Source organism: Carettochelys insculpta, chromosome 2, assembly GCF_033958435.1.
Source record: "Carettochelys insculpta isolate YL-2023 chromosome 2, ASM3395843v1, whole genome shotgun sequence".
NCBI classification, from domain to species: Eukaryota; Metazoa; Chordata; order Testudines; family Carettochelyidae; genus Carettochelys; species Carettochelys insculpta.
The window spans coordinates 213,942,717-213,967,657 of NC_134138.1; the positions used below are offsets into that span (position 1 = coordinate 213,942,717).

A 24,941-nucleotide genomic window follows, 5' to 3' on the forward strand; every position below is an offset into this window, starting at 1 on the left:
ATTCACCTCCCATCGTCTGGCAAATTCTGTTGTCTGGCACTGGTCAAGACCCAAGTGTTCCAGATGAGAGATGTTCAATCTGTAGCAGAATATAGTGCCAAAAGGGCACTGGTGGCATAACTAGCCTCTCTCCCACCCCACCCCCCCTTTTTTATTTTGGTACTGCACTGGGACTTTCAGGTTAAAATTATGCCCTGTAACATTTTATGTCATTTAATCTGGCCATGAGCTGTGAAATTTCCTCTCTAAACCAGCCTACGCAAAGGTTATCCACACCTTCATCACCCGCACACCGAACTACGGTAATGTTCTTTGCTTAAGGCTAAACCTTGAAGACTAACTTGAAGTTCCATACAGTTCCACCCACGCATAGTGGCCAGTCTCTTCAGTGAGGTTGAGCGGTTGTAAGCAACTACCATCTGTGCTTTAGCTTCCTTTTAATTTTAAAGTACAGTTAGACCTCACCTCTTTGCCCTAGCATGATAATTAAACGAAGCTACAATGCTCTGCCAGATTCCAGGGTGGAACTCTTCTGGATTGGCAGCAGAAACATCTCATTACTGGCTCCCTATGTTTGGAATTTAGTCTCTTTTATGGTTTTCTAGAGCTGGAGTTTGGCATTCCTCAGAGAATTATAAAGGTACGTCTGTTTGGTTTAGCTCCTGAAGTTGTTTTCTTGGTTGTTGGGGTTTCCTTTTTGGTTTATTCAAAATCTAGTTGTTAACACATCCAACGTCATATCTGTGTTTCATTGTGGTTTACCTATGAAATTTCTAACTTTTGGAAAACAACATCTGCAATAACTTTATGCTGAATAAATCCTTAAAAATAAACAAACAAACAAACAAACAAAGGCCCACTGATATTCATTTTGCTTCCAGAAAACTCCTTCTGATTGCCAGTTACCTTTACCCCATGAAAATACCTGTTCCCTTGTTTGTAAAGTGCCTAGTATGCATTGGGATCTTTACAAAGAATAACCATTAATAGTAAAGAGAAAATGTTAAGACAAATTCTCAGCACACCAGTAAGACTCCTGCCCTGGTTGATAGAAAGTAACTGACCACAGAAGGGATATGTTCTGCGTAAAGGAGGAAGCCTTTGAAGCACTTTGTGGGAAAGATGTCTGCATAATATTCATTTTCCTCCCTTTTTATTACAATACTAGAACTCTTAATGTTATGCCTTTTTCAGCCATAAAGATGGCACGCCGCTATCCTCATGGTAAGGAATGTTATCTTCAATCTTACTTTGACATAAAATCCCAAATACTCTGTTTCTTTTGTTTCTTTCCAATGGTTAATGAAATAGACTGGGTCTGTTTTCCAAAGTCATATTCTGCACCCAATGAACACTGTCAAACTAGTAATTTTTTGTAAAGCAAAGGAAAAATAATTTCCTGTTTACTTTCTAGACCTTGAGTGACATTCTCATCCTACTGAAGTCGCTGAGGCTATGTCTAGGCTCCTGAGAACTGCTGGAAAAAGATAAGCAAATTGTGCAATGCATTTGCGTATCTTCTGCCGACAGTTCTGTTGGGAGAGGCTTTCCCAACATTTGGCTCATCCACGTGGGGCCAAATTGTCAGGACAACCCTCTCTGCTGATACATCCCTTCTTCCTCATGGAATGAGGATGACTGGGATGTTGGCAGAAGGCTTCTGGAGAAGCAAACTTCTGTCATGATAACACTGGTACCCCGAAAGAAGCCTGCTATCTAGACATAGCCTTAGGATTTTGTGATTGATTTGATAGGGCCAGGATTTTACCCACTGGCTGCACATTATTTAAAACAAAAACCAAACAAAATAAAACAAAACAAAAAAAAACTAATTCAGGCACAATTCTGACCGCTTATGAATTGAGATAGTTTGTCAGGCTGCTTCCTCCTCCACCTTCTTGGCACTTGGGCACCACTAAGAACAATACCCTCCCTAGCCTCCCACGCCTCAGTTCTGATGCTGCAGCACCATGAAAAAGTAATTAAAGGCCAATGCTTACTCAGAAACTCTGGGCTGAATATCCTCAGTGCAGATGGATATTTTGGAGAATTTAGCAATGAAATAAACCAGACTCTATTGAGCGTATGCAAAGTAGAATTTTTCAAAAGCTTATAACTTTCTCAATTTTGGGTTGATTTTCATTAGTCTGGCATGACTCACCTCCATAACACATAAGCTATCCCAAGACCAAATTTCAAAACCTGCTCTAAAGAATGGAGGTGTAAAAACTTCTTAACTTCTTAATGAAATCATTGTAATTGGAGCTAAGTGAGAAACAGTTTTGCTATCTTGGGAACATTTGCAGGATATCAAAATATTTTCCTCTTCTAAAATCTCAAATTTTTTTGGAAACTGAAAAAATAATTCAGTTTCCATCAAACTAAACACATTGTTTTGATTATTTCAAAATATTTCATTTTAATTTATTTACTATTTAACTAAATTTGAATTTTAAAACAAATCATCATTTTGTCCCCAAAACACAGAACATATTGTTTAGAAAATGTCAAAAACAAGTTAATTTCAACACTATTGAAACTTTTTCAGAAATTTGAAGAATCAGAAATCTGTCAAAAAAATACCGACCATCTTTCATTATAAGAATTTCTTTACAAAGGTAAAATAATGTATTTTTCTTTAACCTTGTTCTGACTAAAAGAGGAGCTGTGTTTGCTGAAATTTTCACCCAAAAATTCATTCTGGGGCAGACATCTTAGATGGAAAACTTCAGTACAAACAGCTGAAGTTGAGCAAAGTCATAACTAACTGAAGACATGGTCTTTTAATAGGTCATGTCAGGCAACCTACCTATGTTACACTACCTATAATATAATCAATCTAGAATAGTCTTCTAGAAGAAGCAGCAGAAAACCAGCATATGAGCTACTGAGAACTGGATAAAGCAATGGAGAATATGCTTTAGGGAAACAATCCTGTTAAGTGGATTAAAATGTATTCCATATAGATTAGATGATTTAATAGGCATTTCCTTCTCTACAGACATAACCTCCAGAACTGCTGAGCACACACTTCTCTAACTGAAGCCGATGGGACCTGTGAGCGCTCACTACCTCTGAAAATTGTGCCCAAGGATCTTAAATAGGCCACTCAAAACTGTGTAGCGTCTGCTCAGATGAGTAAAAATATGAGATCCTTTGTCCGGAGGCTCTACAGTCACCCCAGCTGAGGCCTTTTGGTTTGTGGGCACCCCAGCCACCAACCCACCTGCCCAGCAGAGCACCCCGCTTGGAGAGCAAAGTGGAGCCACTTCAACATACACAAAGCCTTCACTTTATGGTGGGCAGGAGCCAGTGGGGCCCCCTCACTGGGACCTCTGGTTCTGGAGATAAACTCCTCTAGTGGCTCCTACACAGCAGAAGTTGAGGGGGTGTCTCCAACCAGCCAATGAGTGCCATTTCCCAGTCCCAACTACCCAGACCAGGGAAGGGGATGTCCCCTCCTTCCTAGCCTATCCAAAGAGAAGTGAGTGTGGGCAGGCTTGGAGCCACCATCGCTCCCCAGGCATACAAGGAGCATTAGCAACAGGTGAGGGAATTCCTTTCCCTCAGCCTACTCAAATGGCAGCAGCTGGTTTTGGGTGGCAGAGCTCGGGTGAAGAGGTGGTGCCCCTTTCAACAGCCCTATGCTTCTGGAACAGACTTCTTCATGCTGTAGGAAGCCTGTTCCTTGTGGGCTTAAATGAGACCCTCAGCGCAGAGGTTCAGAGGCTCTATCATGGCATTGATCTCAATAGTATTTAACAGATCACCTCCCCTCTCATTTGCAATAGTGCAGACTATATCTCCGCCTACAAAGCATCAACTAACAGCAACTGCCATCTACTGCAGCAAGTGCAAGACAGTGCTTATCATAGTTTTGGCCACCTTTCATTTAATTAATTGTTATAGGATGAGATGATGCCATCTTATGGGCACCGCCTCCTCTTGTAACAATACACTGTAGTGGCAGAATTTGGGAACTACCATATTGGCTGAATCTGAATCTGTCAATACATATTTGGTGGCAGAATGTGGGAAGCACTGTATTCAAGTGGTTTTCATGGATGCCAAAACATCCAGGTAAAACACAATGTGACATTGTGTATGTTCATAGGTGGCAAAAAATAGAGGTTTGTAAATACTGCTGCACTTACAATAATGCAAAACTGTGATTAGGTCTACGGATTGCTTTGTTTCTGCAATTTAGACAATTCTTTTTTTAAAGGAGAATTTCAACCACTTTGTTTCCTAAATAATCAGTTCCAAGAGTACTACATTGGCCAAGAATAAGTCTTTTTAAAATATTCTTCCAGGTGAGCCTGCAGTTTAATTCCTAAATTTTCAAACCATTGCAAATTTTTGCTAAGGGACTCCCATTAGACGTTTTGCTGCTGGTCCTTGCTGCCTCTTCAGTGCTGTGGTGGAACGTGACTGTTTTCCTTTGCGGTGCTGACGTCGTTTTGACAGAAACCAGAGTGTCTGTAGTGGAACTTTTGAAGATGCATAAAGTGGGTACAAGCCAAGAGAAAGATCTTTTCTTGTCCTGGGAAGGGAAGATGGGAAATAATGAGGAAACAAGGTGGTATGGAGTGTCTTCTGTGTGGATACAGAAAGGGCTGAAGGAAAACCACAGGGAAGGAAAATGTTTCTGTGCAGCAGATCAAAGAATACCATAGTTGTTTCTAAAATGTTACCATCATCAAAAGCCCCTTCTCAAACTGTGAGGGATCGTTGCAATGAGCTTCCTCCACGGGGTGGGGTGGGGGGAGTGCTAATCTGTGATTGAATCTGACATTTTTGGCCCTTTCTTCATTTCTTGTGGGAAACTGGGGCTGAGAATGTTGCTCCAATAGCATCTTTAGAGCCACACCACGGAGACTGATAGGCAGAATCTTGATGTGGGACCAGAAATTCCCCTGAGGAGTACCACCAGTGCAATGGGAGACACTAAGAAAAAACATGGATATCGGGGGAGTGAGGCATGGCTGAGAGGCAGAAGCGAACATCGGTGTGGGTTGGCCTAATATCAGATAACTGCTACTAAAAAGTCCTGTCCTAAACAGCTAAGTGCCTTTTGTTCCTGCTGATGTCAATGAAGGCTCCAAATACCTTCTGAGATGGCACCCAGGCAAGGCCTCAAGGGAGCAGGAATAGTGGTTTTTCATAGAGCAGCCAGGTGTTATCTCCCTTTATTCAAAGGCTGTGGCTACTCTCACTATTTCTCTCCCTCTCCTTTCCATTTCCTTCTCTTTCAGGGGAGCTGGAAGAGCAGCTGCTATTGCCAGCTTTTGGAGGGGGGAAAGCAGGCATGACTTCAGTGAGCCCCAAAATCTGGCAAGGGAGCCAGAACTACAGGAGGGAGAAAGTCTGTGCCTGTGCCCTGAGCACGCTGCAGCTCTTTTCAGTTCTGACTCGGTTGCACTACTTCTCTTTTGGCTTTTCACCTGCAGCAGGCCAATACGTGTGGGAAGGCAGAGCCTCTCTGTCTCTGGGACAAGGCTCCTTTCGGTAGGGAGAGTCTCTGGGATGGGTTCTGCCTTCCTCTTCCTCTGGTGTTGCTTGGCTCTACACTGACACAGATGCTATCACAGCAGGGTGTGATCTAGCACTAGCACTCCAGTCTCACGGGCACGTGTGGGGAGCATAGTGAGGTGAATGCCTTTTCTACTTCTCAGCTGCAGGATAAATCTGTTAGGTATTTAGGGTTTTTTTCCCCCCCTTCACTGGGGGGGGTTCCCCCACCAAAGATTTGTTTGTTTATATATTTATTGCTCCTCACTTGCATGTAGCCTCTGATTGATTTTTCTGTGGGTCAGTGGCCCTCAGCCCCAAAAAAGGTTCCTCACCCCTGGTTGAAAATAAGGTCCTGTAGATTAACAACATAAAATCGCTCAGAGGGGCAGCCCTGTTAGTCTGTAGCTTCACAAACAACAAGCAGTCCTGTGGCACTTTGGAGACTAATACTAGCCTCTAAGATGCTACAAGACTGCTTGTTATTACAGTAAATTCAGAAGCAAAAACAGGGTTTGGCAAATGCCTGTTACGTGGCTTTATTACCACTCGAATGGCTTTTTCAAGGGTTCTGCTAATACGTCTGGCCAGCTTTTTCACTTTTGTTAACTAGATCGTCTAGGACAGAGGTACGCAAAATCTGGGGTAGGCCCCCTCTGGGAACATGAAATTTTGTAAGGGGCGGGGGTGCAGTAGGATTGGCTGCTGGATCTCAGGCTCATCCATCTCTTTAAAAATGTTGAAATACATTAACTGTTTTTGTGAGTGTGTGTTCACACTTATATACCAAATAATCAAGTTTTTATACTCTACATATTTTCTTACATGTGCTGAAAGGGCTTTTTTTTAATATAGGAACATGACCAAAATTTCCACCTAGTTGCATTAAATGGATCTGGGGGCTGCTAACTGCAGGGAGGAAAAATGGGGCCTGACCTAAGTTTGCTCACCCTTGTTCTAAGAGGGTCAGGAAGGGGCAGGTGGATGGACATTAAGACCCAATGGTGCCCTCGGCAACTGCATATTCCGCATACGGGAAAAGACAGCTCTGCCGGTGAGGAGTTCCCAAAGTTAATCTGCCAGAGTTTTTATTAAAAAAGTGCTGATGGAATAAAAACCATGACAATACCTACATTATTTTTTCTGGAGTGACCACAAATGCTAGCTCAAAAAAAGTTGCTCAACACGAATGATGGATTAACAAGGCAAATGCCATCTTCATTGGCTATCTAGATCAGGGTTCATATAGTAAGAGTCTTTTCCTGTATTCTGACTGCATCATTCACTGCACTAAAGAAGAGCATGTGCAAAAGGAACTGTGCAACTTCAGTTTTTAAAATTGTTTACTTTATACAAGTATTTAAATAATAAGAAATGTCAGTGGAGGTACAAGGGCAGATCTTGGGTTTTGTTTTAAATTTTCAGAGTTTACTCCCCTAGCCTCTTTACGCTTTAGGAGATGCTGTCATATATTTGAAGAGGATCTTGCTGCTCTGTTCCCAGGTAGAAGCAATAGGCACTTCAGTTTCTAATGGAGCTTCTTTATTTCCCTGGAACATGAGTAAACTTGAAAAATGTTACTGTGTTCAAAGATTATCCTCTCTCCCCCTCAGCAGCTCAGACCCTAGAGGGGATTTTGAATTGCTGAATAGGGATTGGCTCCACCTTCATGATGTTGAAGGATTATATCTAGACATGGCTGGAACAATTTGAAAGGCATGGTGATATCTCGCCACCAAAACCCTAAACTCCCCAGGAATAGGAAGAAGCAATAGCAAATTGAGCTAAGTGCTATCTGTGTTTGTACCAGATTACGTAACTCTGCTTACTTAGGACTCATAAAAAGAAGAGAACATGTTGCTGACAATTCTTCCCCAAAGGCTGAGCAAAACAGGTCACTCAACCTGCTTCGTGGCAGTGGTGGCTTCTTCTTCCTCTCCCAGGGCTCCTACTCCGCTGTAGCAGGGTGGAGACAGGCTAAAACAGGGCATCAGTAACCCAGTGGCTCTTGTTCTGGTGCAAAGTGGCCAATTCTCCTATTCCCTTCCCTCCCCTCCCCTCCCCGCAGAGAAAAGTTGAAGTGTAGCAGGACACCCATTACAAATGTGGGGCTTCACAGTGTCTCTCACGTAACCCAGATCCTGACCATCCTTCAGCTTGGGAATGGAAATGGGCCATTTACAATCACTGCCCCTAATCTCTTTGGGCTCACCTCTCTACCCCCCACGGTACGTTAAGTGGTGCTGGCAGCAGCAGTGGAAGAGGGAAGGTAAAACTAAAGTGTCTCATTGCAGTGACTGGTGAGCGCAGCAGCAGGAACCTCTTCTGAAGTTACAGCTAGGCTGTTGCTGGTTTTTAGGAAGTTAGAGGAACAGATCAGTAAAGACTGAAAATAAAACAAAATAAAAAAAACCCCGTATTTTACACACTTAGCTCCCACCCCCAAACATACCCTTTCCTATACATGCCAAAATGGTATGCAGATCCAAAAGCATTCCCTTATTTTAAAATGTTTACTTTTTTATCTGATCAAATAGAGCCACACATTTAACACTTTTCCTTTTTCCCCAGAGGCCATAATTTTAAAAGTCTGATGGCTGTTGGACAGGAAAACACTCTTTGCCAAACCAGTTCCCTGAGTTCCTTTATTACATCACCAAAAGCTCTCAAGCTTGGCTCTGCGAGAAGAAAAAAGTAATATAAACAGGAAGAATCAGGTTGAAGGAAATAGCCCAAAGCAAAGGAGAAGTTTGGGCTAAAAAGGAAGTAAATTTTGAAGCACCACTACTAGAGACATACCCAAGATGAGGTTAGGTAAGTCATAAGTGAGTAAGTCAGTCAATGCAAGGTATCACACCGAATGACTCTTTTAACCTTATCATTTAATTCTGTGAAACTTTGATCTAAAACACCTGATTAAGAGGTAGTGTGGTCTAGTGAATTAGAAAAGTTTTAGGAGCCCAAACTCATGTGTGCTAATTGAAATTCTGCAACTGACTCACTGTGCAACTTTGGTCAAGTCACTGATGCTGCTCACTGCGTCTCGATGTTGCTGTTTTTTTAACAAAGGTAATGTGCTTACATCAAAAAAGTCTTGGTGAAGATTAATTACTATAGGAGCAGTACTTTGGGAGAAAATAAACCTAGGGACAGTTGGAGAGTTACATATTTTGATTTGCTGTAGTATTATTATGTATAAAGGCTTGTAGAAATGTTGTTTAATCTAACAAGATGCAATACACGACTGTTTTAAATGCTGTGTGAAGTCATGATCAACCCTTAAAGTATCACCGTCTCTGATGTAGAGATAAAACAGAATCTTTGATGATGGCAGCTGCAAATTGCTCAGGGTAAACAGAATGCAAAGTTACATCTAACCACTGGAAAGGTTCATTAGGTTTCCTACCAAGGTCTGTTCAGCTTTCTCATAGCAATTGTCTTTTTCTATACTTGCTACTGAAATTGGCAAAACGGCACAACAAGAAGAAAAGCTGCTGGTGAATCTACATTTCCATTTTGGATGTGACTTCATCCATCACCAGCCCTTGGGGCAATTGAACATGCAGAAAAGAAGGTATTTCCCTGACAATCTAACTGGCCTTCTTGGGAGTAATTTTAAAACCTAGTCCTGCCATTCTGCACATAAAACTCCAACAGACATTATCAGCAGGACCAGACTTCTCATGCTTCTCAGATACAGACCTATCACCCAAATCCCTCCACCCCCCCAACTCCTCCTTGAGTGTTCTGTCTAAATGCAACTAAATAATCATCAAAACCTGGAAAATCAGTTGCACCTCAGGTTAGATATATGAGCATTTTTACATCATTTATATCATTGCTATCATCATGTACACATAGCACATTCATCACTAAGAATTCTCAAGCCCTCTAGAGATTTGTCGCCCTAGAAAGATTAAGGCAATGGTTTTGGAGCCTGAGCTCTCCTTTGTGTGTGCACTTGGGGGGACAAGATATCACACATGGTCACTCTAATGTGCACCACTGCATATGTGCCCTTTTCCAGCTATAATGTCTGTACGCATAGGCAAGAGAATTTTCATATGTAAAACTATTTGTGAAAAGTTGAGCAGATGCAGGAGAGGCTGGTACAACGACCCATTATGTATCAGGTCCAGAGGAATCACCTCAGCCATTACTGAAATACAGCAGCTACTTAGCAAGGTACAGTAATCTATACTGTGGTAAAGACAGGAAATGAAGAATGCTATGCCAATAAGTAAATAAATAAACAAATAAAAATCTCTGGCATTTATGACTCAGTCACAGGGACTACAGAGCTATAGGAGTAGCTCTCATGTTTTAGTTAGCTAGGTAACGATCTTTGACTTGGCAAGAGAGACAATGGAGGAGAAAAAGATGTGTGACACTATCACTGAATATGCATTGTACATGCTAGCAATCAAATAGACAGACTGAGCAAATTAAAATAGGTTTTTTAACATTAAGGGCCCATCCTTTGGTATGACTCATGATAAGAACTCATATGATATGCAAAGGGAGGAAACAAAACTCTCATGGAATTGAACATAAAACAGACTGTTGTTGGGCAGTAGGATTTTCAGCCCACAAGTAGGTGCAGGTTCCCTGCAGAATAGCTTTCTGCTGAACTCTTTGAGGATAACCCCCTGCCCCGCCCCCGCGCCCCCCCCCCCCACTTTACAATGTTCTTTGAGCAATAGACCTGTCAGGAGGTAAACTGATGTCAGCAGTTCAGTTCCCTGGTTGTCACTTCTGATTCTAAATAACCTTCTGTTTTGTTATTCCAGAAACTAAATTACATATCCAGTGAAAAATGTAATTATACCCCAAATGGCCATGGATAGTATCTTAAAATACATAACAAGAAGAAGATAAACTAGGATTACCCACAGCTAAACCAAATTTTTCCACAGTCCCACACGGGTTATTATAAAACCGTTTCACAGTTGTTGACTGCTATTTTACAGCTAAAAAAGACTAGTGTTAACAAATGATGTTCCAAGTGGGATATGAGAAGTCTCATGAAAAATAAATCCTTAATGTATTTTGCATTAACTTCCTTTCTGTCTGTTGCTTATGGTAAGGATGCAGAATTTAATACTCAGTAACTGAATTTTCATTAGTAGGCAGATGAGTACGTGAATGTTTGTTCTCTAGACACATTTCAGGAAGGTACGTATAAATAACTTTGAATATGCAATTAATTAGCTAGTTATGTGTCTGTATATTGATGTCAAGTTTGTAGCAATTACCAGAATACTTTAATTATTCTGACAGCCACAGAGAAAAATTTATATATCAGGACTTAATTGGTTTCTTGTGTGCAAAACTACTATTCAAAACTTTATCAGCCCCAGTAAGAAAAACAGATATGGTTTTTTATTTTTCAGACATTCATAATTAGAATCCAAATATGCAATGGAAATGGCAGGTTTCAGTTAAAATAATTTTTTAAATCCTAGATTCCTCACTTACTGAATGTTTATCTTTATTTAAAAATAAGGACTCAAACTCCACATGTTATGCAGATGGCCAGTAAGATAGGAAAACATTTAAAATGTGGTCATTTTCTTTTTATTTAAAATTTTCTATTTCAAACATTTATAAAAACTGCTGGAGAGTTACATTTGTCTGCACTGCAAAGACTTCTTCTGCAGTAGAGTACATATAAATATTCACTACTTGGTACTATCTTCCAACCCTGGATATTACAATACTCTCTTCTCTGGTACAATACGGAATTGTAGCTTAAAGGAACGTAAGAGTCTACTTATATCAATACGACCTGATTTCTGGAATCAGTCTAACTGGTTGACAGATATTCAGTTCAAAATTGTCAAGTTAGTTCTATCTGATAAACGATACAAAAAATTAGGGCATCAAGTCAGTTAATACCATGGGTCATGTCATATGTTGTCATGTGCATAGCACATATTTCAAAAGAAGTTAGCATGCTACAAATGCTTCAGTTAGTAGGAACCCCCCGTCCCAAAAGCCTTGCACTGCAAAGTGTCTCTCATTAACTTGATGGGTGAACGAGGCACCCCGTACATTACTAAATAAATCAAAGTTGTGCCACTTCACAGTGGAAAGTGGAAAAAACACTAAAATAATCTTCTGAACAGGACTATATCAAAGCAATATAAATGGTGCATTGCATTCATCTTCCCGTGTGCACTAGAAACTACCAAATTATTTCTGCACTTACGTGATCTAACCTCGATTCTAAAAGTAAGCGAGTGAATAAAAAAGAAATTGTTCTGTTCCAAGTCTGAAAGTAACCAGATGGTTAGAAAAGATTCCTGTAATGCCCATTCTCTTTGCTCTGATTCTGGTATTTTGCGGTCAGCAGATTTTATCTCCAGCCACACTGCTCTAAACTCTAGAGCAAAAGCCATTTGGCTGGCCAGACAGTTTGGCAGTGCATTACAGACCAGATGGATTTGGGAAACTGGATTAATTGAGCTACTACAAAATTGAAGAAAGATGTTTTCCCTCCTACCCAACAAAAAGCTTAACAAGTAGATTCTTTGTCACAGCTGAAGTTCCCCATCTCTCTCTCTCTCTCTCTATGTATCTGTATTTAGATCAGCAGTCCTATGAATAAAAGCAAACACTGTACACTAGGAGCAACTAGGGATCTCTGAAGCATGTGTGAAGGGCAGCAGATGTTATTTCACTGTCAGCATTCTAGCCTTTGTCCTCTACAGTCCTTTACTACTTAAAACTTCACTGATCAGCTGGTAAAATAAACGTAGAAAACTTACTGAACATGAAATGAGCTATAAATCTGTGCTTGAAAACAGGTATGAAAATTCTTGTGTTACAAGAGCCATTCTGGTTGCTCAGACAGTGAGAACATCAGTTCTACGGTTTGTGATGTCCTTAAACAAAGTGAAAATCTGAGCCCCTTATGTCAGCTGTCCATGTGTCTTATCACAGGCAAGGAGTGTGCAGAAAGAGGTGGGCAATGGGCAGAGGCCAGGCTTTCCAAAGCAATGGTCCATGCACCTTTGGCAGAGTACCAGGGAATGAATACATGCTATGCCAGGTACAGGGCTATTGTAGGTACTTTCCATCTCTGCTCCACTCGCACAGCAGGGTCTATTTCCCATTCTGCTCCTGGAATAGCACAACCATGGCGCCCCCTATACATACCGTGTGACAAAGCCACAGGTTAGCGCTAAATATTCTACTCCCCGTTAGAGTAGCCTGCTCTGTTTGTATGAGCCAGCACTGAATGTATCAAGTGCTTTCTTCAAACTTTGTTTTAAAAGATGAAAATTAGTGAAGCAACCATGCTATTATGGCTTGTAGAAACCTAGCAACTGTTACACCAGAACAGACCAGTGATCCATCCAGCCTAGCAACCTGTCTCCAACAGAGGCCAGTGCCAACTACTTCAGAAGAAAAGAGCCACCTACCAAGGACAGATCTAGAATAATTTGCCTTCAAAGAGAGTTACTTCCTAATCCCCATTTATGGGGAGCTGGCTTGTGCCCCGAAGTATGCACTTTCAAAAAGAGGGATTTTTAATGCTGGATATTCTTGTTACTCACAATCCATTTTCAATTTGCTAAGCTCCTTGCCCCAGTGATAACTATAACAATAACTGCACGCTCTTGAAAAAAGAATTTCCTATTGTCAGGTTTTATGCACAGACTTTCCAGAGGTAAGCTAATTAAATTTATTCTTATTTTTACATAGACAGGAAACTGTAGCACAGGAAAGCTCAGTGCTTTCTTGAATTGCCATAAAATACATGTCTCCCAACTCACAACATCTTGCCATATTCTAGTAGAACTCACCATCATAAACATTCAACCGTAAACCAAATAGTTGTACTTTCTTTTCACAGTGAAGTGAATTAAGGAGGGCAGGTTATATCTTCACATATACAACCCTCCAAACAAGTGAAATAAATTAACTATTTTTAGAGAGAGAGAGAGAGAGAGAGAGTGTACGTGGCCTCCCCGTTTAAGTATTGGGGGCTAGATTTTTACATGAGATGATTACCATACACATCTCTGACGTAATACATTTAAATATCTAAATATTAATTTAGAACCTACTTTGAGGGTGAACAGTAACCTTGATGTCAAAACTCTGAGTGTTTGTGTTGATTCTTGATTGTCAAACCATTATATTTTACTCAGGCTCAGCTATGAGAAAAATAAACTCTGCAGAGGGATGATCAGAGGTTAAATGTAGACATCGCCAGTTAAGTATATTTTTGCATCTGTGCTATCCATGGTACTAATGGGCAAGCACTTACTAGCACAGTGAAGCTGTGTCTACACTTGTGTTCCTCTTTCAAAAGAGACATGCAAATAAAGCACTGATTTACATATCTTGCATCTCATTTGCATAATATATTTTCAAAAGAGTTTCTTTTGAAAGAAAGCAAGCCGTGTAGACAGGGCTTTTTCAAAAGTAAACCCCATCTTTGAAAGAACCCTTCTTCCTGTTTTGTTTAAGGAAGAAGGGTTCTTTCAAACATAGGGTTTATTTTTGAAAGAGCGCCATCTACATCTTTCTTTCTTTCTAAAGAAGCTCTTTCCAAAAGAAATGACTCAAATGAGGGGCTAGATATATAAATCAGTACCTCACTTGCATTTTCGATTTCCTTCATTTGCATGCCTCTTTTGAAAGCGTAGACATAGCTTAAGAAGAAATGCTTTGCTATTCTTTAATATAGTCATCAGTTGATACTCAGGGTTTTTCAGGACAAAATATTTGAAGGCCACTCCTACAGGGCTTTTTTGGCAGCCAAAGCCTCCTGGGCCATGATAGGGGCAACACAGTGACCTCTCCTACTCCCTGTTGCCCCTGGATGCACCACCTTGGTGTTGATTGCTTGGACCACTACCGGAGTTAGGTCCTGACCCCTTCTGGAGACATCTGCAGCACAAAGTTGGAGGTTCAGGCTACCAGTGAATTTCCTACATTTCCAGTAGCAGTGGGGCTCAGAATTTAGCCGTAAAGTGGCAGGCTTGGCCCAGGGGCTTTGGACTCCCACCCACCAGTGGCCATTGTCTGTGCCCCCTGCTGCTTCCTTAGGGATTAACCTGTCCATAGGCTTGACATGGCTGTGAAAACTGATATTTACATGTTTATTAATATCACTTCTAATTACAGACTTCCTAGCTAGCAACAAATAAATTACAGCGATTTGAACATGTATATGTGCATATCTATTTTTCCTGTGTATTTTAGGAAAAAGTGTAAGAGAGGCCACAAAAAGCTTTGTCCTGAGAACTGATGAGTATTGACAGCTAAATGAATTAAGCAATAATAAAGTCCATGAGAACTCTTAAGACAAGCTGCCACCTTGTGTTTAGATTGTGCAGTTACAGTCATAAATCATATTTACAGTGTTGTGATCAAGGTTATAGGACTGACAAAATGGGTGGGGTAATATCTTTTATTGGACCGATTTCTGTGGGTGAAAGAAACAAGTTTCTGGGCTCCACAGACCTGAAGAAGAGCTCTGTGGAGCCCAAAAGCTTGTCTCTCTCACAAGAAGTTGGTCCAATGAAAGACGATCTCTCTCCTAACTTGTCTCATTCATAAGTCAACTCAGTTGATTCTCTCACAGCCAAGTGCATAGGAGATTCATGTGGGAATTAGTACATTTATCTAAAAGGCTATTGTATTTTTATCAAAACTGGCCTTGCTTTTTTCCTCTCTGGATGCCCTCTGCAAATGTTTGGCTCCTTCCTAAAGACTGACTTTCACTCCATCTCTTCTGAACAATCCATTCAACCAAACAATCCCTTCCCAGGCAACAAGTAGTAGCTACGAAGGTTTAAAGACTCTTTAAAAAAACACGATTGTCCAATTATGGCAGTCAGGCCTCTGGTGTTTGTACTTGGAGAAATCAGAATACTAAAGAAGTCAGATGTAACTAGTAAAAGGTTGGACATTATGTAAGGGTCACTAATACCATGAGCTAAATTGTGTTCATCTGTACATCCACAGATCTGCACGGGGGGAGTGGTGGGAGGTGAGGGGACAGAAGACTCATGCAGCTTTAACCACTTCTTGAACCCTGCATAGGGGCTGAGCACAATCGTTTGCAGCAGTAGAAGCTCTCCTCCTGGCTCTGACAGCTCCGAGCTTCTGAAAGGGGGTAACTATGTACCATGGCAATTGGTATTAGTATACCAGATGGATGGAAGGATAAGTAGACAGGGAAGGGGGCTCTAAAAGAGATACTTCACAGGGTTTTGTTTTGTTTTTTAGTGGTTTCTCTAGCCAGAATCCTCTTGGGGCTCTTGCAGCATCATTTTCACTCCTCACCCCATGACCTGCCCTATGGTAACAAGCGGCTCAAGAACTATAATCTGTCCCTATGAATATAAAAGGCAGGCAATCCTGACTAGATCAGTCTAAGTAGTAGATATGTTGAGTAGGATGTGTATTGCCTGGGTCATACTCTAGCTCATGACATATGGAAAATTACCCATTGCTTCTGCATGATTATACTGAACAGGAAGAGATATTTTTAGAATTATTATGAATAGTTTATTTCCAGAGATTACATACATACATTCATACAGAATACCAGGAAGCGTAAGTGCATCTATTTCATTTTTGATTCACTAGTTTTGTAAACTCCTAGAAACAATCCAGACTGACTGGCAATATATAAACTCAGTGGCCATGTCTACACTAGCCCAAATCTTCGAACTGGCCATGCAAATAGCCATTTCGAAAATTACTAATGAACACACATCCAGCGCCTCATTAGCATGCCAGCAGACGCAGCTCTTCAAAAATCATTGCCGCTCGTCCAGACGGGGCTCCTTTATGAAAGGACCCTGGGAACTTCGAAATGCCCTTATTCGTATCTGCCACAGCAATTCCAGAGAGACACAGATGCAGACATGCTAATGAGATGCTGAATATGTATTCATTAGTAATCTTCAAAATGGCCATTTGCAAGGCCACTTTGAAGATTTGGGCTAGTGTAGACATAGTCAGGCTGTTTACTGTTCATAGTCTGTTATACTGTGGGGTCAATAGTTTTAAAAAAAATAGGTGCCTATTGGATCAGACATCTAGATTTTTCAAAAAATGTTATTACTTTTCCTTAGGGAAGAAGAGTAAGCCTCACGTAAGAGTAAGCAACATGTTTACTCCCACCTTTTCTGAAAATTGGTATTATATTTAGTTTTTCTTGAATGTTTACTTTTTCTTCCCTTTCTTTCTCTCCTTCTTCTTCATCAATAGTTGTTTTATGCACCCTGAGTTTTAAAAAAGTCTCAGTTCACAACATGATGAACTTGACATGCAACTTTTAGGATTAAACCTCACGACATCTAGCAAGTGAGAAATGAATGTCAGTACAGCAAGACTCTGTGGAAAGCCATTTAACAGTATTCATAAGTAACTAAATTGGATCAGGGAGAACATTAGACTCAAGTCCTGACAGGATAGCCAAATAAATTATGACAAAAATGTCACTGGCAATGTTTGCTTTCAAAATAAAATCTGAAATTTTTAAATAATTAGCCATTGTTCAAACATGTTCATTTTGATATTACTGCCAGAAACAAAGCTGATGGAAACGGGGTAGTGCTAATGATTTTACAGGAGCTATGCCAATTTACACTAACTGAGGATCTAGCCCTAAACCTGAATAGCAGGCTGTTCAGGGACACTTGTAAAAGTTTAGTGAATAGTCCTACACAGCAACCCAGAGATTCATGCAGAATAGGTCAATATGGATTTTTACCTGTAAAGCAGCATTTTACTTGCCAGTGACTGAGAAAATTCAATTCCTAAGCTGGAGGTTGCTGCCCCAGTGCATCTCACCCTTGTTGTTATGGGAAATAGCTTACATAATTTTTAAATAGCATCAAACCATTTACAATTCATACAAGTCAAGAGTAAAACCTCAGGTATGCATTTCATTTTAGAACCACCAATTTAGTCATGTTTCCATACAATGGACATTTCAAGAATCTTTCTAATCACTCATGTATTTGGAACAGAAAAAAGGCCAAAAGGAGAAGAAGGTCAATGTGTGTTCACCTGAGCACAGAGGCAGATGAGGCGCTGGTATTTGAGCACATAAGCACTGGCCAATGCAGTTGCATTTCAAAGCTCTGAAAAAATCCCATCATTGTAGCTGTATCGGTATACACGAAGGGTTGTTTTGATATTTTGACTTCAGGAAATATCAATCACCAAATGATTTGTTTAGATTGGAAGGTACATTTCATTTCTGTTATCTCATTAATTTTTTTTTTCCAAGACTGGATTAAGAAAGACGTCTATAAAAACAGTGTAAATACTGTGTCAGAGTCAGGCTAAATGGCTAGAGGAAAGTGTTAGACGGGAGGTATATTAGCCCTAGGTTAAATAGGTCTATTTTTATGCAGAACTAGCTGGAACTTTCTAGAATAAGTTAAGGGAATCAGGCCAGTTCAGACTCCTGGAGTCAATTAGGAGGTTTCCAGAATCAAGTGAACCAGACTAACTGAGACACCTGGAAGTCAAAGAACGAGTTAAGAAGGTTAAAAGGGGCTCCTCTTCTGTTGGCTCACTGCACATGAGGAGCTGGGGAAGATCTGAGAGAGACAAGCATGAGCAGGTACCAGGAGGAAGAGGCTGCACGTAAATAAGGTGTCTGGGAGGCCATGGAGAAGTGGCCCAGGTAGTTGTAGCTGTCAAATGGCTGATGCTGGTGACACTGCAGGCAGCTGCCATCACAGGGTGCCTGGGCTGGAACCCAGAGTGGAAGACACACCTGGGCTTTCCCTATGACCAGCACCCTATATCTAACACAGGAGAAGGACTAATTTTGTTAAAGGGTCTGTCCTGCCCTGAATCACTTGAAAGCACAACAGGAGTTTGGTCTCCTCTCCCTTCCTCATGCTGACCAATGACGAGGGCAGAGCAACAAACAGCAAGATGGTGCCCCCTGAACAGAGGGTTGTTGTGAGCCTCTGAGGCAAGCAATCCAACTGAAAGCATGGGACCCACCAAGGCAGAGTGGGAGTTTCGTCACAGTACCTTTACTGCAAATACAGACTCGCCTGCTGAGCCTGATTAACAGCCTAATTAAATCATGGGAATCTTTCCAATTTCAATGGACATCGGAATGGGCTCATTATTATTTTGTTATACAGGTTGAACCTCTAGTAAGCAGTGGAAGTGTTGGTAATGCTGTCAGAGAACACTGATCTCCTGTGGTCTAGTAAATTCTCTCATTCAGCATCAGTCAGGTTCACAAGGGTTCCAGACTAGAGATGTTCAACCTGTATCATCTTTGTGAATGAGGGTTGCACGTGAAACAACATGGGAACTTTTCCACAGCTTCCATAGTGACTGAAGGAATAATCACAGCACTGACTCAGCTAAGGCACCAAAGACAAGCCCTGCACTGACATCTATATGCCAGTAAAATAAAAACAGTAGGTCAATTCACTATTATGCATAGACTATGGAGTTAGGTTAACAGCTCAGGGAAGCAATGCAAATAATCAATCAACAGTGGAGTCTCTATTCTTGTTGATGCTCTTAACTTCCATCACTGTCAATGTGAATCTCCCTGCACGCTTTTAAACTGTCCTGAAAACTGGGAATTTTGCCTGAGTACAAAGAGAGACCTGAAGAAACTTCCCTTCCTCTTCATGCACACAGCCAAACAAGGACAATGAAAGGAATTATTATGCATAATTTAAACTAAGGTAACAAAAGAATCCACCTTTCAGAAGAAAACAGAACAGGTAAAATGTAAATCAAGATGTTTATGTTAAAAGCAATGAACAATTCAGTACCCAACTGTGGAATCAATATGTTTTCAATGAGGTAGAGGTTCTTAAACTGCGGGCCACAATGAACTAGAACCAAGTAAACCAGTGGTCTGCATGGTTGAGTCAGATGACCTGTGGATAGCTCCTTCTGAGGTGCACAACCTGGGCAGCCGCTCAAGAGAGAAAGAAGGGCCACCTATCTAATTAGTGCAGGTAACTCACCTCTTATTTCCCCCTCCTTCAACCCACTGCCCCCCTCCTACCTACCTCTTGTTCCCTGCAAGGCCACCAACCCCCTTACATGTGCACGGAACATTAAATTCTCAACTACACATGCATCGCTAATAAAGAGGTGCTAGTGGCCTGTCTTAAATCACCATTTTAACTGACTGCTCTTACTAGGTAGCTCAGAATCAAGGCATGAAGAGAATTAAGGAACTATAGCAGTGATCTGGGTTCAGATAGCTAACGCTATGTTGGCACAGATCATAAAAGGGAATCTGCACTGACAGACCCTTCCACACCCCCTTTGACCTGTGCAGGATCAGAACCCTCGGGCAAGTTACTCTTCATATAAACATTGTATGTTGAAATGGTGGAAGTGTTGATGAGATATAGATATTTGTAGAAGCTAATATGAATACAATTGCACCCACAGGAGCAGCTCTTATGTGAGAAGGGAGTGAGGACTTTTTCAGGTCTGATTCTGCCTTATCCAACATTTGTTTTGAAGCAATTTACACCTATGTGAAGGGAGTGTGATGCAATCCCATCTTAATTTAGTCGAATTTTATACCCACTTTCCGCTGGGGAAAGTGGAATGACAATGAAGAATAATGAGAGACATAAGAACTGGGATACAGGGAAAAATGCATGACAGAGTTTGGAGACAGATTAAAAATCTGGAATTTTGCCATCTTTTAATCTTCTAACTGAGTGCTGCTGCATACACAGTGGTGGTTTAGGAACTTTCTAATTCAAAGTTAAAATAATAGCTACATTTATGCAGAACATACGTTAAAGTGTTTTCTCTCTTTTACAGTATCACAACATTAGTTTCAATCAACATCAATTTATATCACTTATTTCTTTTGCACAGGGGATGTCCATCAACTTCTCAGTAACGTTAGATTCATGTACTGTAGATGCCTTAGCATTGATCTCTGTTTTGCTCATCCCATGTATAAATTAATTTGATATATTTTACAAGATCAACAAAAAATGTAAAAATTACAGAAACCGGGTTTATTAACACTGTTACTAGACCTTCATTCATAGTACCTAAGAGAAAGCTAACAAGCTATTTTGAAAAACAGCCCCTTCCCCAAATTGCATCTGATCCTTTTGAAAGGTTTGACAGATTCACTCCTATGCAATGTCATAGAGCTCATTCCCACTCTGTCTTTTAAACAGCCTCTTGTGGCCCTCCCAGTTGGCAGCAGAATTCAAATCTTATACAGGTGGGGTTTGGAGGGAAAGGGGAGGAAGGACGGAGGTCTCTATTAGCAACATTCAGCATACTCTGGGGACATTTCTTAAAGAAAAACCTCAAATATGAAATACTATTTGGACTTCTGTCCCAGCAGAGATGCTAGAGATCAGCAAAGATGCTGTGACAGACTCCCATGGTAGTGAGGTCTGCAGAAAATAATATGTAATGAAAAAAGGGAGGGTCTAGTTAGTATTCCTCAGGAATAGGATCTTGGGAAAGTCTAGAGAAAGGCCAAAGAAGTGGAAAGAGTGAGCAGAGACATTTTCAAATGGGCCAACAGAGTTTTGAATAATAATGTAAATGTACGGATGCTTCTGCACACTAAATCAAACTAGACTTTTCAAAGTCTGGCTGTCTTCAGCTAATCCTGACTTACAGTACAGAAATGGTGTGATCTCAAAGGCCGTGTCTGCACTAGCCCCAAACTTCGAAATGGCCACGCAAATGGCCATTTCGAAGTTTACTAATGAAGCGCTGAAATGCATATTCAGCGCTTCATTAGCATGCGGGCGGCCGCGGCATTTCGAAATTGACGCGCCTCGCCCCGACGGGGCTCCTTTTCGAAAGGACCCCGCCTACTTCGAAGTCCCCTTATTCCCATGAGCAGATGGGAATAAGGGGACTTCGAAGTAGGCAGGGTCCTTTCGAAAAGGAGCCCCGTCGGGACGAGCCGCGTCAATTTCGAAGTGCCGCGGCCGCCCGCATGCTAATGAAGCGCTGAATATGCATTTCAGCGCTTCATTAGTAAACTTCGAAATGGCCATTTGCGTGGCCATTTCGAAGTTTGGGGCTAGTGTAGACGTAGCCAAAGAGATCTAGTTCCATGGTCAGATTACATCTAAAAATCAAATGCAGGTTCCTTCAGAATTCATGTCCCCCATCTCCCACATTCTTAGAGTATTGAATTAAACACCTTTTGACTCAATCTAAATAAAATTTAGTGAGCGCATGACAACAAATCTTCCAGCTATTCAGAGGAAGAGGTTTGGGTGACACATGGCCATTATCAGGTATCGCAAAAGTAAACACTCTCTCAAGATTACGTCAAATATGATTGATAAAAAAAATATAAAAAACAGCTTAATTTGGCCCATGAATCACCTCTCCTGTATTGCAGCGGGCATGACTCTACTAATTACAACCTCCAAGTATCCATATTATGGGAGTAGACAGGTACCTCAGGCAATTCCAAGTCATTCTACTCAAATTTCTGCATCCTCTTTCCAGATAATGCCTCTGTTACAACCTTCCATTGACCTACCCAAAGGGGAAAAGAGCCTCTGGAATGACTGAGATGTTTAATAATTTCTGCTGTCACCACAGGACAAGAAAGAATGGATAGATCCCCTAAATGGCGTAACAAATCTACTAAAGAAATTAATGCCCTGAGCACTGGTTTCACAGCTTTGGAAATGGTATCAATATGATGTGAAATTTCACTTAAACCTCCCCTTAATTTTAATAGGAGCACTGGGGCTTAACCTGTACTGTGCCACATTCTCAAGCCCTGCATTATATAAACTAAACAACAAGTGGGGAAATTAGGGTTACATTCCCAGACATGAAAAAACTGGGAATGTTGGGGGATGAGTACAGTATATTGGCTTGGAGAGGCAGTCTGGCGGGTGAGAAGGTGCGCGGGGAAGAGGGCTAGGCTGTGGGAAAATGCTCAGGGTGCCAGATCCAGGAGGTGCTCTCTTCAAGTGACCTCTTGCATCTGCTGTTCCTTGTTGAGGTGTGGCCAGTCAGCTCTCCAGGCTGTTTCCACTAACAGGCTGTGCTCAGGGAGGGACGGGCATAGTGCACAGAGCTACCTAGTCATGCCTCTACCAGGAGCAGCAGGCATAGGGAGCTGCATGCAGGGTGCTGCATCCAGGAGGGAGGGGAGTTGTTCACAGTGGAGGATAAAGGAGGCACTCATCTAAGGCAGCTCCCCTGCTGTTCCTGGTGGAGGCACAGCTAAGCAGAGCCATGCATTGTCCCCATCCTTCTCAAGCACTGACTGTGGGCGTGGTGCCTGCAAGCAGAGGCAGTGTGCAGAAATACCATGAACAGCAGGCACGGGGAGTTGTTTCTGGGAGCTACTCTTGGTGAGAACCAGCGTCCCAAGCGTCCTCATGCATCCCACTCCCCCTTCCCTGCCCCAAGCATCCTCCCACCCAAACTCCCTGCTGTGAGCATGCTATATTAAAGTAGTACATAACATAAATATGGGTCCCTAAAGCAAAACTGTATGTATGTATGAGGTATAAACACAGACTAAATAAGGGTTTACTGTAACACCCTTGCATGTTTTAAAGAGACAGCATGGATGAGGTTATATCTTCAATATGGACCAACTTCTGTTCTTCTCAAATTTTGTTTTTTAAAAACACCCTCAAAAGTGATTCCAAATACAGGTTGAACCTCTCTAATCCACCACACTCTCGTCCAGCAACATCCGTAATCCGGCATGATTTTAGTTAGATTATCACTTATCATAGGAGTGACCATGTTTTCTGTGGTCCCATAAAGTTTGTTTACAGCCATCAGTCCTGGCTCTCCATGTTCTGTGATGTTATTTAGCTGTAAATTTACCCCCAACATCTTTTAAAAGCGGAGTAGCGGAAGTGTTGGTAATGTTGCTAGACAATATTGACCTCCCATGGTCCAAAAATTCTCTAATTTGGCACAGGTCAGATCCCAATATTGCCAGATGAGAGAGGGTCATCCTGTACAACATTAAAAGTCCAGAGTTACAAACTGACAACCACACACCTCATTTGACTCTACTGTCAGTACTGAGTTAAATGTCAATTACTAAAAATATAAAGGGAAAGTTTAAATTTAATATTGGTTTTGTTCTTCTTTCATTTAAACTAAAATGTTAAAAGCAGTATTTTTCTTCTGCACACTGAAGTTTCAAAGCTGCAAAAATCAACATTCAATTAAACTTTTGAAAGAACCATCACATCACTTTGTTTAGCATTACAAACATTTCAGTTATGAACAACCTCCATTCCCAAGGTGTTTGCAATTCTGAGGTTCTACTGTTTCATTGTCCCTGTATTTAAGCTGAAATGGAATCTGAATCAGGTCCCCCTTTTGCCCCCTGACCCCTCCAACTCTGTTATCCGAAAGATCTTCTCCAGGATGTTTGACTTTACTACAAATCCAGTGTATTCAACTCATTTGCTACTGAGTGTGATGATGATTGGATTCCACTTCAGTTTACTAAAGAATAAGAACAGTTCCTAAACTGCTTCACCTTGCCTTTATCTGTCCTGTTTTTACTTTGTGTTAGAAATCCAAACCAGTATATGTTCAGTCAAGGCTGATGCAGGACCCATTACAGAAAACAGTTTCACGAGTAACTTGCCTGGAAATGTCTTTCAATGGGACAGAGGAAAGAGGAAAATAATTACCTCCCCTACAAGCATTTGCAATACAGGTTCTCTTACAGCAAATACACTTGATACTTGGGAAGCAGTGACTATCTCACTGAACATTACTGTCATCATGCAGAAGTCCTCGCACAAATATAAATTGGCTAATCCACCCCAAATATCTGCATCAGGAAGGAAGTTTTATTTGGGATATTTAGTGTAGATACCACCTAGAAACGGGAAAACCCACATGTCACTGTTTGCAACCGTGTTTATTACAAATAGCGTAATTCTTAATTTTATGTTTTACCTGGTTACTAAATGGATGGAGTTCTCAAAGTAAAGTCTCTCACACTGCTATCACACATGGTCAGACAAGAGATGGCGAGAAAAATCCATTTTCACTCAGAGAGAAAGAAGGCAAAAGACAATACCCCACATTAGACCCCTTCACCAAAGGACTGGCAGAAAAGAGGAGTTTTGCAGCATGCCCTGGAAGCTAACAAACTTGAGCTCTGGTGAAGGCCAATGGGCACGTGTTCCACAGTCTGGGATCTGCCACTTAGAATGCCACAACTTGAGAATATGTCAGCTTGTCTCAGACACAGTGATGGTACATAAGGAAAAGTTGTTTAAAAGGCAATCAGATACCAGACTGCATACAGTACACAAAATAATTTGTGTTGGTATTGGATGGCAAGCTTTTATTATCTTTTCAAAAGCCCAAATTAAATAGTAATTTTTCAGTTCACATGACTGATTACCAGTCTGTTAAAAGGATATAACATTTAAATGGCTCAGGAA

General features: G+C 41.2%; 1 protein-coding gene across 1 annotated transcript in view; it reads right to left on the reverse strand.

The window, feature by feature from the left end:
* CHN2 (chimerin 2) overlaps positions 1-24,941 on the reverse strand; it is a 249,493-nt gene that overhangs the window by 83,862 nt on the left and 140,690 nt on the right. The gene's annotated exons all lie outside the window — the stretch shown is intronic.